At 37.4% G+C, this 15,542-nt stretch overlaps 1 protein-coding gene across 1 annotated transcript in view; it reads left to right on the plus strand.

The window, feature by feature from the left end:
* The window catches only part of wt1a (WT1 transcription factor a), a 331,319-nt gene that overhangs the window by 26,682 nt on the left and 289,095 nt on the right, over positions 1-15,542 (plus strand). The window lies entirely within an intron of this gene.

The raw sequence follows: 15,542 nt of genomic DNA on the forward strand, positions 1-15,542 counted from the left end.
CTGCACACCAGTGATTAGTCATTTCAGCAAAGGGGCGTGTACTTTTTGTTCAGATAAAAAGATCCATCATTAGAATAGACGACCTGTGAACAATTCTGCAGCTTAAAATCACATCATGAATCTGATCTAGACTTTTTGTTTGGACCTTTCTTTATTTAAAAAAAAAAAAAAACTTTATTTAAAAAGTGTAGTTTTATTCTGCCAAGTAAAGGCAGCAATCTGTAATGAATATCAGTCAGTAAAAAATGCAGTAAATAATGTAACCTTTTAGAACCCTGGGCCTAAAATAATGTTCTGTAATAATAAAATCTACCAGCCGTGCTTATTGTGCTTAAAAATTAGATATTAATAAATAAATATTAATGTAATACAGATATTTGAACATATTGTAATTTAAAAAGTTCACTTAGTTACTGTACTGTTTTCTGTACTGTGTGTTTTTTTTTTTGGGGGGGGGGGCGGGGGGGCTGGGGGTTGTAAACTAAAGAATCACACTTTTTTATGCTGCTAGTGTGAAAGAAATACTGAGTTTGGGTGGAGTTCCCCTTTAAAGACACTGACCTAGTGTAACTTATGAACGTCCTACTGCCCTTACTCCATCTGCCAGGAATCACATGACGAGCTTAAGGAGCGCAGGATTATAATAACAGCGCTAATGAAGAAAAAAATATGACCAATCACTCATAACCCGTTTTCCTTATCTCGGCTCGAATTCCTTCAGATTCCTCAGCTGCTCTGGGACGAGAAACAAAGCAAGACAAAGGAGCAAAGACCAAAAAAAGATGTGCTTCTATTTTCGTGTTGTTTTTCTAACTTTTTGGAGACTTTGGTTGTAGTTCGCTTGACTCTGGAAGCACCCTGGAAAAGCTGCATGATCTGGAGAAGACCTAGATCAGCTTAGCGTTCTGGAGACGCAACAAATGGAGCTCTTCAAAAGCACATACTCTGCATTAAAGCTGGACCTTAGGAATGCACAGCTATCTGATGATATTTTATCTTGATGTGAAGCTCTAGCTGAGGACGTCTACCTCTATTCTTCCTCAAACAGTTTGCTTGGCCCCCAGATCTATATACGAGATGTCAATACCACACTGTGAAGCTGAATTTAGGGTGTGTTGGTGTGTTTTTGGTTTTGTGAGGGCATAAAAAAATATGCCTTGCGTGGTTTGAAACATGTAAAACTACTGAATTAATTATTTTAATTATTCTTTGGGCGTAATGTGAAATAAACCAATCACTCTGTCTCGTGCCATTGCCTTTAAGAGCCATGTGTGCTTGGACTTTGGTGTGTTGATATTTTAACAGCGTGGCGCTTTTGCGTGTCTTAGCAGATAATACTGATTCTGTGTTCATGCTGTGAAGGTATACCAGCAGTTTATTTAAGGAAACAACAATGTTATTTTATTCTATGTTCTCTTTATTGTTGAGGTAAAAGTTGGGTTTGTCTACACAGTAAAATCCAATGAGTTAAAATCACAGTGTAAACATGTTTTAACTCTCTGGGAGTTTTTCTAATAACCCTCAGTGATAAACAATCCACAGAGATGGTGTTATTATTATTTAGAGTTAAAATTCAACTCTAACAGGCTCCGCCTCTTAATTCTGCTGTGTGTGTGAGTGTGTGTGTGTGTGTGTGTGTGTGGATTAGTTTAGTTGTGGTGGTTCCCCTGATGGAGCGTTATTCACCCTCTTGGTGTTGTTGGGTTGGATGGTGGATAAGGGTCTCCATCTAAGAGTTATTGTGTTATTATGGGATAACCACTGCTTTTTTGGCAGGTTTTGATGGTCTCTCTTGTTCTAAATAAAGTTTAGATAGTATAAAAAGGTAATTTATTCTATGGTATAGTTCACATTTTTATAGATACTCTGGTATACAGTTTTTTGGGTGAAAGTCAGAAAATACACAAAAATGAGAAGTAATCAACAATTGTTGTTTTACCCTGTTGTACAACCATACAGTGTTGAATTAACACTGATGAGAGTTACATAGGGTTAATATGTGATTCCATATGGTGTTGAATTAACTCTAATATTTTAACTTTAATTGTGGTAGAGTTATTTTAACACTATAGTGAGTTGGACCATATGTTATCCAGGACAGTGTTAAATTAAAATCTTACAGAGTTAATTTGACACTGTCAATTTTGCTGTGTAGGTTCATTTTAGTCTGCCCTGGAGAAGCTGCATGATCTGGAGGAGACCTAGATCAGCTTAAGGTTCTGTAGACGCAACAAATGGAGCTCTTCAAAAGCACATACTCTGCATTAAAGCTGGACCTTAGGAATGCACAGCTATCTGATGATATTTCATCTTGATGCGAAGCTCTAGCTGAGGACGTCTACCTCTATTCTTCCTCAAACAATTTGCTTGGCCCCCAGTGCTGTGTAAATTAGCGAGCCTCTCCACCCTATTACTCAGAGAGAAAAGCCCCGCTATATCTCAGAGTGACAGCGCTTAATCTCTGTCCCAGATTTGGGCTGCCTGGCCTTTGAAGGCGGGGAGGCTGTTTTTTGTAACTTCGGCACAGTCCACTCGCACTGGACACTTTGTTCAAACGTGCCACTTAAATTAAATGAGCCATTGGTCTCATCTTAGTGTAGGAACTAAACTGGAGATCTTTAAAAATGGGGGTCGGAGGCGGTGGCTGGGTTTTTTTTTTTTTTTTTTTTGTAGTAGATGAAATGTTAACAATGAAGCATGGTTGTGAAATGACCATGACTGGAGGGTCTGGACTTTGTGATAATGGTGGTCTGGAGGAAGAAGGGAAGAAGGGAATTCCCAAAATGTAGCAGTGATTTTTCCTTACGTCAACTTTTGAACTGGAATTCATTTTCACAGTCAAACATTGGTCATTTTTTTTTATCATGTGCGGATGTTGTGAAAGTGTACTTATGGAGGGGGATGTAGATATGTAGATATACATAAGGAATGATCAGAATGTGCAGCAGTAGGATGGAGGGGGGGAGTGGGCTGGAAATGGAGGGCTTTTTTTTCCCTGTACATGTAAGATGGTACATATCATGATTGTAATGTAAGTAGTAGTAGTACGATAGTAGTATTGGAATTATTATTTTATACTAAATTACTGTATGTCATTTTTAATAAAATTTGTATGTTGTCATGGTCAGTTCCCATTCACTTGCTATATAGGTGGAGGCACATAAAGGCCCGATTCCAGTTCTCATTTGTACCCTGACTCCTTGTTTTTGAGTATCACACTTCCACTTGGATCAAAGTAAAGGCAGCTGCCTGTAATACTGTAATGAACATCAGTCAGTTAAAAATGCAGTAAATAATGTGTATATCTTAGAACCCTAGGCCATTTATAGACCTTTATTCCCCTAAAATAATGCTCTGTAATAATAAAATCTACCAGCTGCTTAAAATGAAGTATAATAAAACAGCATTGACTAAAAATAATATCTATTCAAATTTTATGTTTTTACTATACCTCTTTTAATGATTATGATCTGGCCTGGGGACTTTTATTATGAAGCCCAAAATATGGGTCAACTGGTGGTTTCCGAGCTGAATTAATGACTAATGTTTAATAACAGATTGATGGCACTGTTGATAGATTGGGTAGGTTTTTAATATGATATGTGGATTATAGATATTGTTTACTCAAGTCTAAGGCTGCAGTAGGCTTAGAGCGTGTTAGCCCCCATGCTAACTGTTTCAGAGAAGAAACAATTGCTGAGTTTCGATATCACAAAGATGTGTGTATGATGTCTGTATGTTATTCAGATCAGAACATCGGCATGGGCCACGGTTGCCAAGCAGGGCCGTTTCCTTCACCTTTATTGTGACCAGAATAATAATAAATTAATCATAAGTCACATCTTAATTTGATAGACTTTAATAAATAAAAAGTAACACCACTACATTACCACACTACTAGTGTCACACCTTAGCCCATGTCTGTCCTGTGTTTTTCCCTCTTTTGGTTTTCTGTGCTCCTGCCCTAGTTTCCTGTTTTGTGTTCCCAGCCATGTGCTTTTTTGAGCACATGGCATTGTTTTGTTATTGTTCTGTCTCCACCCTGGCCCCGCCCTAGCCCCACCCTAGCCATTAGTGTTGTAACCTTTTGTCCTTGTGTATAAATAGCCCTTTGTATGAGTGTCGAGTCTTTTGTATGCTTGCCGTCTGTATGTATTTGTACCACTTTTGTATTTTGTGTTCCTGAGTATTTGTGTTTTCTCAATCCAGGTCTGTTTTGTGAACTAGTTTGTTCATGTTGTATTCCTTGTTTTATTCTAGTTTGTTAGTTTCTTGTTTCATTAGTTAAGTTTTGATTTGTTTTATTAATCTTTTAAGTTTTGTTTTCTTCGTTTTTGCGTTGCCCGTGTTTGTTTTCTGTTCTGTTTTAATTTATTTTGTTTGTTTAATAAATTGAAAAAATATTATTTCTGTACTTACGTCCATCCCTCTCATTCGTGACAACTAGCTGCTCTTTAAGTGAAAAGTAAAACGAATTCAATAATCGATTAGTTGGGACTACGGTCAGTCACGAGCAGCCCTAATCATTACCCAGCACTGTGGGTGATAATGCCATGTGACACTGTGGACCAAAGAATGATAAATCCCCACAGAACTTCAGAAATGGAATGTCCCATCCATCTGACACTATCAGGCTTAGCTTGAACTCTGATAACTTATGTTGCCTTTCCATGAGCACACTGGCCAGTGTTCAGCCTCACTCAGAAGATAACACCATACAACTTATACAGCTGTTGGCAATACCAAGCTGTCCTCTGAGGTGACACTTCATGGTCAATTTAGATATTGCATGTCAGTGAAATTGCATGTCAGTATAATTAATAAAAGAAAATCTCATTTAATTGTATATTCTTTAAGGTGGCCTATTCTGACTATGAGACAACCTAAAGTTTGGAATTAGATTTCGTAATTCAGGTCACATTCAGTGGGTCCTATTTTAGTGATGTAGATTTAGTAGGATGTCAATTTTGCAACGCACAGTTTATTGTTCATTGTTAACTCCAACTGGCGAAAAATCCACAGACCATTTAGCCTTAATCGGGGCTAAAATCAGGGCAAAAGTTGTTACTGACATTGTAGTTCACGGTTTTATTCTTCGTATGATGGAGTTCAGGACAACTTCATTGCCTACCTAAATGTTTCCCTATGATCAACCTACAGTTGATAAACCAGACATCTCAAATCAGAGACCTCTAAGGAGACCATGCCTTCCCCACCCTATCTCTCACACAAAGAGAATCTTCACAGAAATTCCCAAATGAACAGCTCTAGCTAAGCAAATTCTGAAGTTCTTCCAAAGAGATTCACTCACATGCTCAAATCTGCTGATTCACCGCCTTATTTTTCCATTTTTCACATCCAAGTGGGTATTTAAATGCTCTCCTGGAAAGCACAATTTTATTCCATCCAGCTCAAACCTTATCCAGCTTCACAAGACAAATTTCCAAAATAAATTCAGAACTCGTTGTTATCATGGATTTAGAAGAATAACAATTTAGAAGTAAATCTAAGATCACACATTTTTTAAATTTGCACAGAATTTCCGTCATGGAACAGCAGCAGATATGGGGACTCAAGTCTGCATCTCTGACTCGAGTCGCACTTAAGTTACACACATATAGAAAGAGACTTCAGACTCATGCTCAAAAGACTTGAGACTTGACCAAGTCTCACTCCACAAAAAACAAGACTTGACCACGTCTCACTCAACACAAAGGCTTGAGACTTGACCAAGTCTCACCCCGCACAAAGACTTGAGACTTGACCAAGTCTCACCCCACACAAAGGCTTGAGACTTGACCAAGTCTCACCCCACACAAAGACTCGAGACTTGACCAAGTCTCACCCAACACAAAGACTTGAGACTTGACCAAGTTTCACCCCACAAAAACTCAAGACTTGACCAAGTCTCACCTCACACAAAGACTCCAGACTTGACCAAGTCTCACCCCACACAAAGACTTGAGACTTGACCAAGTCTCACCCAACACAAAGACTCGAGACTTGACCAAGTTTCACCCCACAAAAAGACTTAAGAATTGACCAAGTCTTACCTCACACAAAGACTTGAGACTTGACCAAGTCTCACCCCACACAAAGACTTGAGTCTTGACCAAGTCTTACCTCACACAAAGACTTGAGACTTGACCACGTCTCACACCACACAAAGACTTTAGACTTGACTTGAACATCCAAATGACTAGGGCCAGCACTGAGCTCAATACAAATAATATCTACTCTGTTGTGTGTGGAAGTCCTGTGGGGTCCTGATCATTCAAGGACAGGGTAAAAGGAAGATAATAAAGTTTCAGAGAAACATACGTTCAACAGTTTGCAATTCTAGACCTGCAATGTACCACAGTATTAGATATAGCCTGACATATTGTTTTGTTCATCGGACGTCATGACCAACATTTAAGCTGAATTTAACATCTATAGACGTTGGTGGTCAGCTGGGATGGTTTCTGATAAGATGAACAGTAAGTGTAAAACACACATGAGGTGGTCCCAATATTATGACCATGCATTATTTACTACACAAACTGTGCTGGACAGTACACAGCATTTCAATGCAGAAAACTCCTGGGTTGCCATAATGACCTTACAACAGGACACCGGTGCCCTGATGAGCTTGGAGCTAATGGACAGAGAGGCTCTCACACTGAGACGAGATTGTAAACGCTGCAGGCCGATTCCGGGCCAATAACACCTCCCACTGCTTGACTGGACTGAGCAGCTGGCTGAATCACTGCCACCTCTACAAACCCTGTGGTGGGTGCTCATTCTAGGGTTTAGATTAGATTAGATAAACAACACAGACACTGATAAGAACAAAGGTGTGGTGATGGACGGGCTGAGAGGACGAGTGAGTGAACGAGAAAGATAGCTCCATGATCTGATTCTGTGGAAGTAGGAGTGGTCAATACGCTACTATCCTACTGCAGTGTCTCTACTGCAGATTTGCGGATACAGGGATATATTACAATTTGGAGATTCCAGATGTGAGGAAATACTTCGGAGGAGATCAGATTTAAGATCATTCATTTGAAATAGGAAAAAGAAGGAGAAAGGAAAGAAGGAAAATAAATGAAAAAGGATACAGAGAAAAAGAAAAAGAGAAAATGGGACACGTAAAAAACAATGGTGCAAGACCTGGTAACCCAAGGCAAATTTATTTGTATAGCACCTTTCATACACAGGGACAAATTCAACGTGCTAAAATAGAAAAACATAAAAACACAATAGAAGTCAAAAACACAGTAAAAACAAAAATGCATAAAAAATGAATATACAATAAATGAATACTTAATTTCATTATTAGAAAGCAAGAATATTGAACATATGAGCAATGTCTCCATAATGTACAGGACTTTCTGCAGGATAGCCAATCGAGAAATACAGGTAAATATATGTAGAACAGCAGTGGAACTTTTTGAAAAGTGATTTGAAAAGTAATTTCAGAAAAAGAACATCATACTAAAAGTTAAACATGGTGGTGGTAGTGTGATGGTCTGTGGTTGCTTTGCTGCTTCAGGATCTGGACAATTTTCTGTAATTGATGGAACCATGAATTCAGCTCTCTAACAGAAAATCTTAAAGGAGAATGTCCATCCATCTGTTTGTGACATTAAGCTGAGGTGTACTTGGGTTCTGTAGCAGGACAATGATCCAAAGCTCACCAGCACAACCACCATGGAATGGCTCACAAAACTTTAAAAATGGATGCAGTGGCCTAGTCAAAGTCTGATCAAGATGTTGTGGCATTATCTTAAACAGGTTGTTTATGCTCAAAAACCCTTCAATGTGGCTGAATTAAAACAATTCTGCAAAGAAACCATCCCTCCACAGAGTCCAGTTATCCCAAACGCTTGATTGCAGTTGTTGCCACCAAGAATTATTAGGTTTTGGTAAGTATGATAACAGCAAAAGCAAAAACAAAAGATCTGTAGGGGGCAAATACTTTTTTTAACCTCACTGTATATCATTACGCCCACATATAAAAGTTGCAATAAATTTTAACACTCTGTTCTTGGGGGCTTATTTTTTTTTGTCAATAACTGTATTTTTCGTATATTTTTCGCTTAAATGGAACCAGAAGTGGCTTTTCAATGACTAACAGGGCTGCACTATATAGTTACATCACAAGACGTGCAATGTCACTTAAGGCAATTAAATCAAACATGTCATGTTGCAATGTTTTGATTCTTGACACAAGAAGTAGATACACAGCGCTGTCTCTGTGACTGTGTAAGTGACAGGCGGCTGCTGCCTGAGAAGCATGAGGGGGAGGGGAACGCGAGGGGGGGGGGGCAGGAGTAAACATGAGGTAACTGATGTGACCTCCATGACCTCCATCCACATGGTTGAGCGCGTGCTTGTAAATGTGAGCACGTGTTGAAAGTTGAAAGCTGTGCACCTCAGTCCAGCACAGTTACAGCTGAATTCACTCTTTTAATCACAGAAAAACAAACGCTCTTATTTACCTTTTAAAAAGGCATTTAAAGCCTGATCAAAGGGCTGATTACTGCTGTTTTGCTGTTTTTTTCTCGACGCTGACTCAGATCTTGATCGGTCCAGGTTGGAGCTGGTGATGTCATGGGTCCTGCATTGTTTAATATCGCAATATATATCGCCGAAAAAAAAAAACATTTGCAATGTAAAAATGTTCCATTATCATGCAGCCTTAATGACTACGCTTAAATAACCATGTAAAGCTACTTCATTTTGAACAATCTATCATTATTTTAGCCCAAATGATCACGGAAACTCACTAATTCATAATTCATACCCTGTTTTGGCCTATTCTTTATTAATGGACTAATCACTCAAATGAGTCGAAAAGTCTTTTCAGGATCAGAGATAAGAAACTTCCAAAATCAGCCATAACACACGTGAATGTGCTCTGGCAGTCTCTTGTGAATGCACATTAGTGCAAGTCTGGTTTAGAATGTATCTGGAAATCCATTTCCTACCATTTATGGAATATAAATTCACTAATGCACTAGTGGAAGCTGAAATGACCATATGTCTTCCCAAACCAACAGGTAAGTAAGAGAGGTGAGGGAAAGTGTAAAGGTGGGGTGAGGTCTCTGGGGGTAATGCAGTAATGGCTGTAGATGATGTTGGATGCTGGGGCCCTGGTACGAATCTACTCGCTCATTTAATACAGTACACAGACTGCATTCCATCAGCTGAGCCAAGACCCCGCCCCTCCCCTCTGCATTCATTATAAGCAATGAAAGCAAGATATATTACCCTGAGAGGATGCATTTATATTTAGTACAGTTGAACATGATTTGTTTTGTACATAATTTAAGCTTTTTTTTCTTTATTTAAGGCCACAATATCTAAAATTCTGAAATATTGCATTGTTGTACATACATAGTAGTTATATGCATCACATTTTAGTATTAGTTTTTTAGTTATTAGTTAGTTCGGCTTTGCTAACTACTTTCATACAATTGCACTCGAGTGATCATTTCAATACTCAGTGTTACTTCCTGCAGTCCAACAAGTAAATACAGCTCTGAACAAAATAAGAGACCACTTAAAAATAATGAGTTTCTTTGATTTTACCAAAATGGAAAACCTCTGGAATATAATCAAGAGGAAGAAGGATGATCACAAGCCATCAAACCAAGCTGAACTGCTTAAATTTTTGCACCAGGAGTAAAGCAGCATAAAGTTACCCAAAAGCAGTGTGTAAGTCTGGTGGAGGAGAACATGCCAAGATGCATGAAAACTGTGATTGAAAAACAGGGTTATTCCACCAAATATTGATTACTGAACTCTTAAAACTTTATAAATATGAACTTGTTTTCTTTGCATTATTTGAGATCTAAAAACTTTTCTGTTATTTCAGCCATTTCTCATTTTCTGCAAATAAATGCTCTAAATGATTACATTTTATTTGGAATTTGAGTGAAATGTTGTCTGTAATTTATAGAATAAAACAACAATGTTAATTGTACTTAAACATATAACTATTAAAAAAACTAAATCAGAGAAACTGATTCAGAAACTGAAGTGCTCTCTTATTTTTTTCCTGAGTTGTATACATTTATACAGAGCTTCTGAAGGGACATGACAATTTTCATTTTTTCAGCTAATGTGGTGAGCACCACATACTAGGTGGTGAGCAACAGATACTAAGTGGTAAACACCAGCCACTAAGTGTTAAGCAACAGATACTAAGTGGTAAGTACCACCCACTAAGATACACCACTTACTAACAGGTGCTTAGTATCAGTGTCTTACTACAGTATGTGGTAATCACTTCTTAAAATATGGTATTCAGCACACACTAACTGGTCCTTAACAGTTAGTATGTGGTAATCAGAATTTAGTATCTGGTTTTCACCACTTAGTATGTGGTGAGCACCACTTATTTACCTAAAAAAAATGATACCATGTCCCTTTAACTTGAAACAAAAATAAATAAATACACCATGCCCGATCAGTAGCTCCATATATATCAGTAAACAGGGCTGATATAACAAAGAGTAAGTAAATTAAAAACAAAAATATGCTAAACTTATGCACATCACTAGTTTTACATTAACTTTTTTAAACATGTGATTTAGATTAGATTTAAGACCTAACCTACAGTAAAACCTACATTCAACTTCATATGGCTACTGATCAGTCCTTCTACAACAATAGCAAATAACTTTGCAGATGCTTAAAACAGACTTACAGTGAACTAAACAAACGTTAAAATTACTGTAATTTTCCCAAATTTTAACCTCAATCATAATCCTAACTAATCCAAACCCAACCTACACTACTGCCAAAGGTATTCACTGTATATCACTGTGGTACAGTGATAGGATGCAGCACCTGTGCAGCAACAAATCCAGTCATAAAATTGACATTTCACTACTCACTACTAAATATTCCGAAGCCAACCTTCTGGAAGAGACTGGGAACGACAGCAACTCTGTGCTCTGTCAGTGTAAAATAACAGAGCGGGGTCAGTGGATGCTGAGGAGCATAGTGCACAGAGTTCACCAACTTCATGTAGCTTAAGGGACAGTAGAGTTTAGAGCACGTTGTGGAATGGGTTTCTATGACCGAACAGCTCCGTCCAAGCCTTACATCACCAAACTCAATGCAGGCCAGCGCATGATACTTTTGGTAATATAGTGTACAGACAGTATGTCCTAATTTGGCTTTAAACCTATTGCTGTTAAGAATTAGCTGAGTTACAAAATAATAATCTATATATAGGAGACAGTTCAATTATTATCTGGTATCAAACAAATGAGCAGAAAATGCTGGCTGGGATCCTCCATCTCCAACATCCACTCATTTTTACACCAAGCAAAGACCTCTTATCTTCCCTAGCCTCACACCAGCAGTAAAACCTGGAGATAAGAGGCCACTCTGCACTTTCACAGCCACTAAAACAGACAGAGAGGAAAAGAGAGAGAGGATAGAGGAGGAGAAGTCAGCACATGTGCAGTCCACTACCATCCTGTAATTTATCTCTGGGTGTAAAAGTGGGTAACTAAGTGACCAGCTTTGATTTAAACTGCTTTTAAAATTCCCCTCTTGTTTTGTGCAGCGCTGTGGTGTGGTGCATGTTGGCAGGTTGCTGGTGTATCTCAAACTGCCATGTCCAACCCTTTACTCATTCCAGAGGAATCCAATAGATCCTCTCTTGGATCTGAGCGATTATGGGACACTTTGGCAACGTTCACACAGCAGGTGAAATCCCATTTTCTCACAAAAGTCCGTCTTTTTAATGTGACCCATATCTGACGTTTGTCTAAACAGTTACAGGTACAGCACTGTGTAACTGATGCTCATGCACAAGAGAGCTACGCTTCTTATGAAGGTTCATGTAATTTTTATTACTATTTTTAATTTAACCCTTTTGTGGTGTTCGGGTCTGTGGGACCCGTTTTCATTTTTCATCAAATGATACTAAAAAAATATGTTTTTTAACTCAAACTCATTGGCATTGGCTCATTTTTTGTGAAAAACATATATCAAAACACATTTTTGATAAACACACACTGTACACCCACTGTACACACACACACACATTTATATTACATACAGTATGTTTGACCAATGGCTAATAAACATTGCTTCTTTTGTAAATTTGAAACTAAACAAATGTTCTACTCATATCTTGAGTTTAATTAATTTTCTTTTACATTTTATTTTATTTATATTTTAAAAAACTAATAAAAAAAGAAATGTAACATAAGAAAAGTAAAGGGCAAATATTAACCATGTAAGCTGTTTATATTGCTTGCAGTTTAGGTGAAGCAAGCATGTGTAAAGCATTTTAATGTAAAATTGCTTAATTTTGCTGAATTAAATACAAGTAACAAAGTAAACGAGTAACAAAAATATGAACACCACACAAGGGTTAATACAGGTATGCAGCCATGAGACTTCTCATACTATTAAAACAAAAACATAATCCCAAACCCTTATGAGGCTTGTTACCTCATCATACCACCACTGAAACCCTTACTCACTGCTGTCTACTCACATCCACACAAAAACTAAACATCTCAGTTTACAAATAATAAACGTGAACATAATCATCCACTGAATGTGCTGCCAAGTCAGAACTGGTTTATGGAGAGTCCCCCCAATTCCTATCTCCTCCAATATATAAAAAAATGACTGTAAACCGTTAGAATGAACCCTCAGTGAATGCTTAACAGTTAAAAAAAGATTAAAAATAGTAATGTTCTACCTGGTCAGGATATCCCTTGAATTTTGGAAAGCAGGATGATGTATTTCCCTAAAAAGCACAGAAAACTTGCTTATATATTTCTTATATTTTTCTAGAGTACAGGGTTTTAGGCAGTAAATGCCCTAGCATCATTGCTATTGTAAACTGACTGGTTGGTAAGCTGATGCTGGAGTTTTATAATGAATGGTTTATAATTGGAGTTTAAAAGCTTAAAACTGAAGTTTCAGTATAAAAATGGATGGGTAGAAAGATGGATGTGTGTTCTATTAAAAAAATATATGAACCCATATGAACGTTAACTGGTTAATTTTTGGAACTATTACTTAGTTCATTTTTTTTGTTTTAGTTCATTTTAAATAGACTATAAACTGCCACATGATCAACACGTCTATGTTTCATGAATGTAGCCTTATTCTCCAAAATAAAGAATGAGTTGGACTCTGACTCTGCCCCTGCATCTTTGGTCTTAAGGAATGTCTGTCAAGAAGTGAACCTCCAACATACATCATTTTCTCAATATTATACCACAAAAATATCATTAGGGACATAAAACTCTGTTCACTGATTCCCTTGATGTATCCATCACTCTGTAATGCTGTCAGTAATATTAACAAATTTAAAATGTATTAGTTTAAACTGATCAGCATTGTCTGCCTTAATGAACCAACACACACCGCTACCAACATGTTAAAGCTCAGATTGGAATAGGCATTTCCACCAGAATCCCCCAGAGTGATGATAGCATCTTGGGTAAACAGCCTGTAAGGATTAAGAACAACAAAAAAGTAGTAGAGAAACATTCAGTCCAAAAGGTTGCAGTATTAATAGCAGTAGCCTGTGCAGATGTCACCGATAGAAGGTTTATATAAACTATTAATGGTTTTGTTAAAACTGGTTTCTGCCCACACAGTGCGTAAAGGTGAAGCACAATGAATCAAACAGGACAGAACCGGAAGATTACGCAGACAGTTTTAAATCCACAATCCCCTGCAGACTGCTGATAAACTATTTAGAAACATCAGCTCCCAAATAAACACACCTCTGTTACTGTATTTTATGACTTCTTATCATTGTGTAGATTGGGCAATATGCTGTAAGTGGTTTTATTTCAGTATTTTTGTTTTTGAACTTAGCAAATCTGAACATCAAAATGAACAAGTCTTTCCTCTAATGGAAAAACTATTTCTGCTTGTCTAAAGACAGCACAGAAAAATATTATTTTGAGAGCCTATAAATAAAGTTTGAATTCTCAATACATACATTTGGGCACCTTTTAATTGTTAGAAATATAAAAAAATCTCTGATGAACTTTTGTAGATTCTAGAATTTAAAAATGTGGCAAAATCCCTTATGGTACTTTGAGGAAATTTTAAGAAACCTTAAGGTGGAAGATCGCCGGTTCGAATCCTGTACATGCAGCTTGCCACCAGCTGAAAGATCCTGAAAGATCACAATTGGTATTGCGCTCTCTATGTGGGTAGATGTCGCTCTTTCCCCTCATCACTTCTAGGGTGATGTGGATCAGCACAAAGCTGCGTCTGTGAGCTGATGTATCGAAACCGAGTCGCTGAGCTTTCGTCTAGGTGTGCTGTGATGCTACTCAGCAATGCTACATCAGCAGCAGTTAGAAAAGAGGAGGAGTCTGTCTTTACATGTATCAGAGGAGGCATGTGTTAGTCTTCACCCTCATGATGTTGGGGCATCACTAGTGATAGGGGGAGTCCTAATGAGTGGGTTGGGCAATTAGCCTTACCCGCTCATTAGACTCACGTGGTTTATTGGTGCGTTTAGGTTTATGCCTGTGTGAAACCAAACCAATCAGAGGGAGAAACACTCCAAGAAAACAAACTCATCAACTGATCCGGACCATAGAAACCAACTACAAGTGTGAACACGCTCTTTTATTCTCAGCAAATTAAGTTCCAATTCAGAAATCCTTACAAGCAAGCTGAGATGTTTACAAACTGAGATTGCTTTATCTCCCCTCAAACATACAAGTATATACTCAACCATAAACTAGTATTTTAATTGACACCACAAATATGAATATAATTGCATTTTATATCTCTTACATTAATTCTTAAATTTATATGTATTTATTCATGTTAAAAAAATTGCATCTTAAGAAGAGCAAGTGTGATTAATCACAGTTAATCACAGAATATTGTTGTGATCACATTTTTTAATCAATTGACACTACTTGAAACACAAAATAATGTTTTACACACAAACAAACTTAAAAACAAACAAACATACAGTTCATACCACTTAGAAATGATGAGTTTCTTTGATTTTACCAAATTGAAAACCTCTGGAAAATAATCAAGAGGAAGATGGATGATCACAAGCCATTAAACCAAGCTCAACTGCTTGAATGTTTGCACCAGGAGTGAGTAGCATAAAGTTATCCAAAAGCAGTGTGTAAGACTGGTGGAGGAGAATATGATGCCAAGATGCATGAAAACTGTGATTAAAAAACAGGGTTATTCCACCAAATGTTGATTTCTGAACTCTTAAAACTTTATGCATATTAACTTGTTTTCTTTGCTTATTTTTTTGCATTTCTTTTTTGTTATTTCAGAGATTTCTCATTTTCTGCAAATAAATGCTCTAAATTATCAATATGTTTATTAGTAATTTGGGAGAAATATTGTCTGTAGTTTTTGGAATAAAACAACTATGTTCACTTTGGTCAAACATACACCTATAAATAGCAAAATCTCTTATTTTTTCCAAAGCTGTATGTACTACAAAATAATCACCCATACATGTATACACACAGATAACAGACTTAAACACCTTCCCTTCAGATTTTTACAGTACG

The sequence above is a fragment of the Astyanax mexicanus genome, chromosome 10, assembly GCF_023375975.1.
Source record: "Astyanax mexicanus isolate ESR-SI-001 chromosome 10, AstMex3_surface, whole genome shotgun sequence".
Taxonomy (NCBI): domain Eukaryota; kingdom Metazoa; phylum Chordata; class Actinopteri; order Characiformes; family Acestrorhamphidae; genus Astyanax; species Astyanax mexicanus.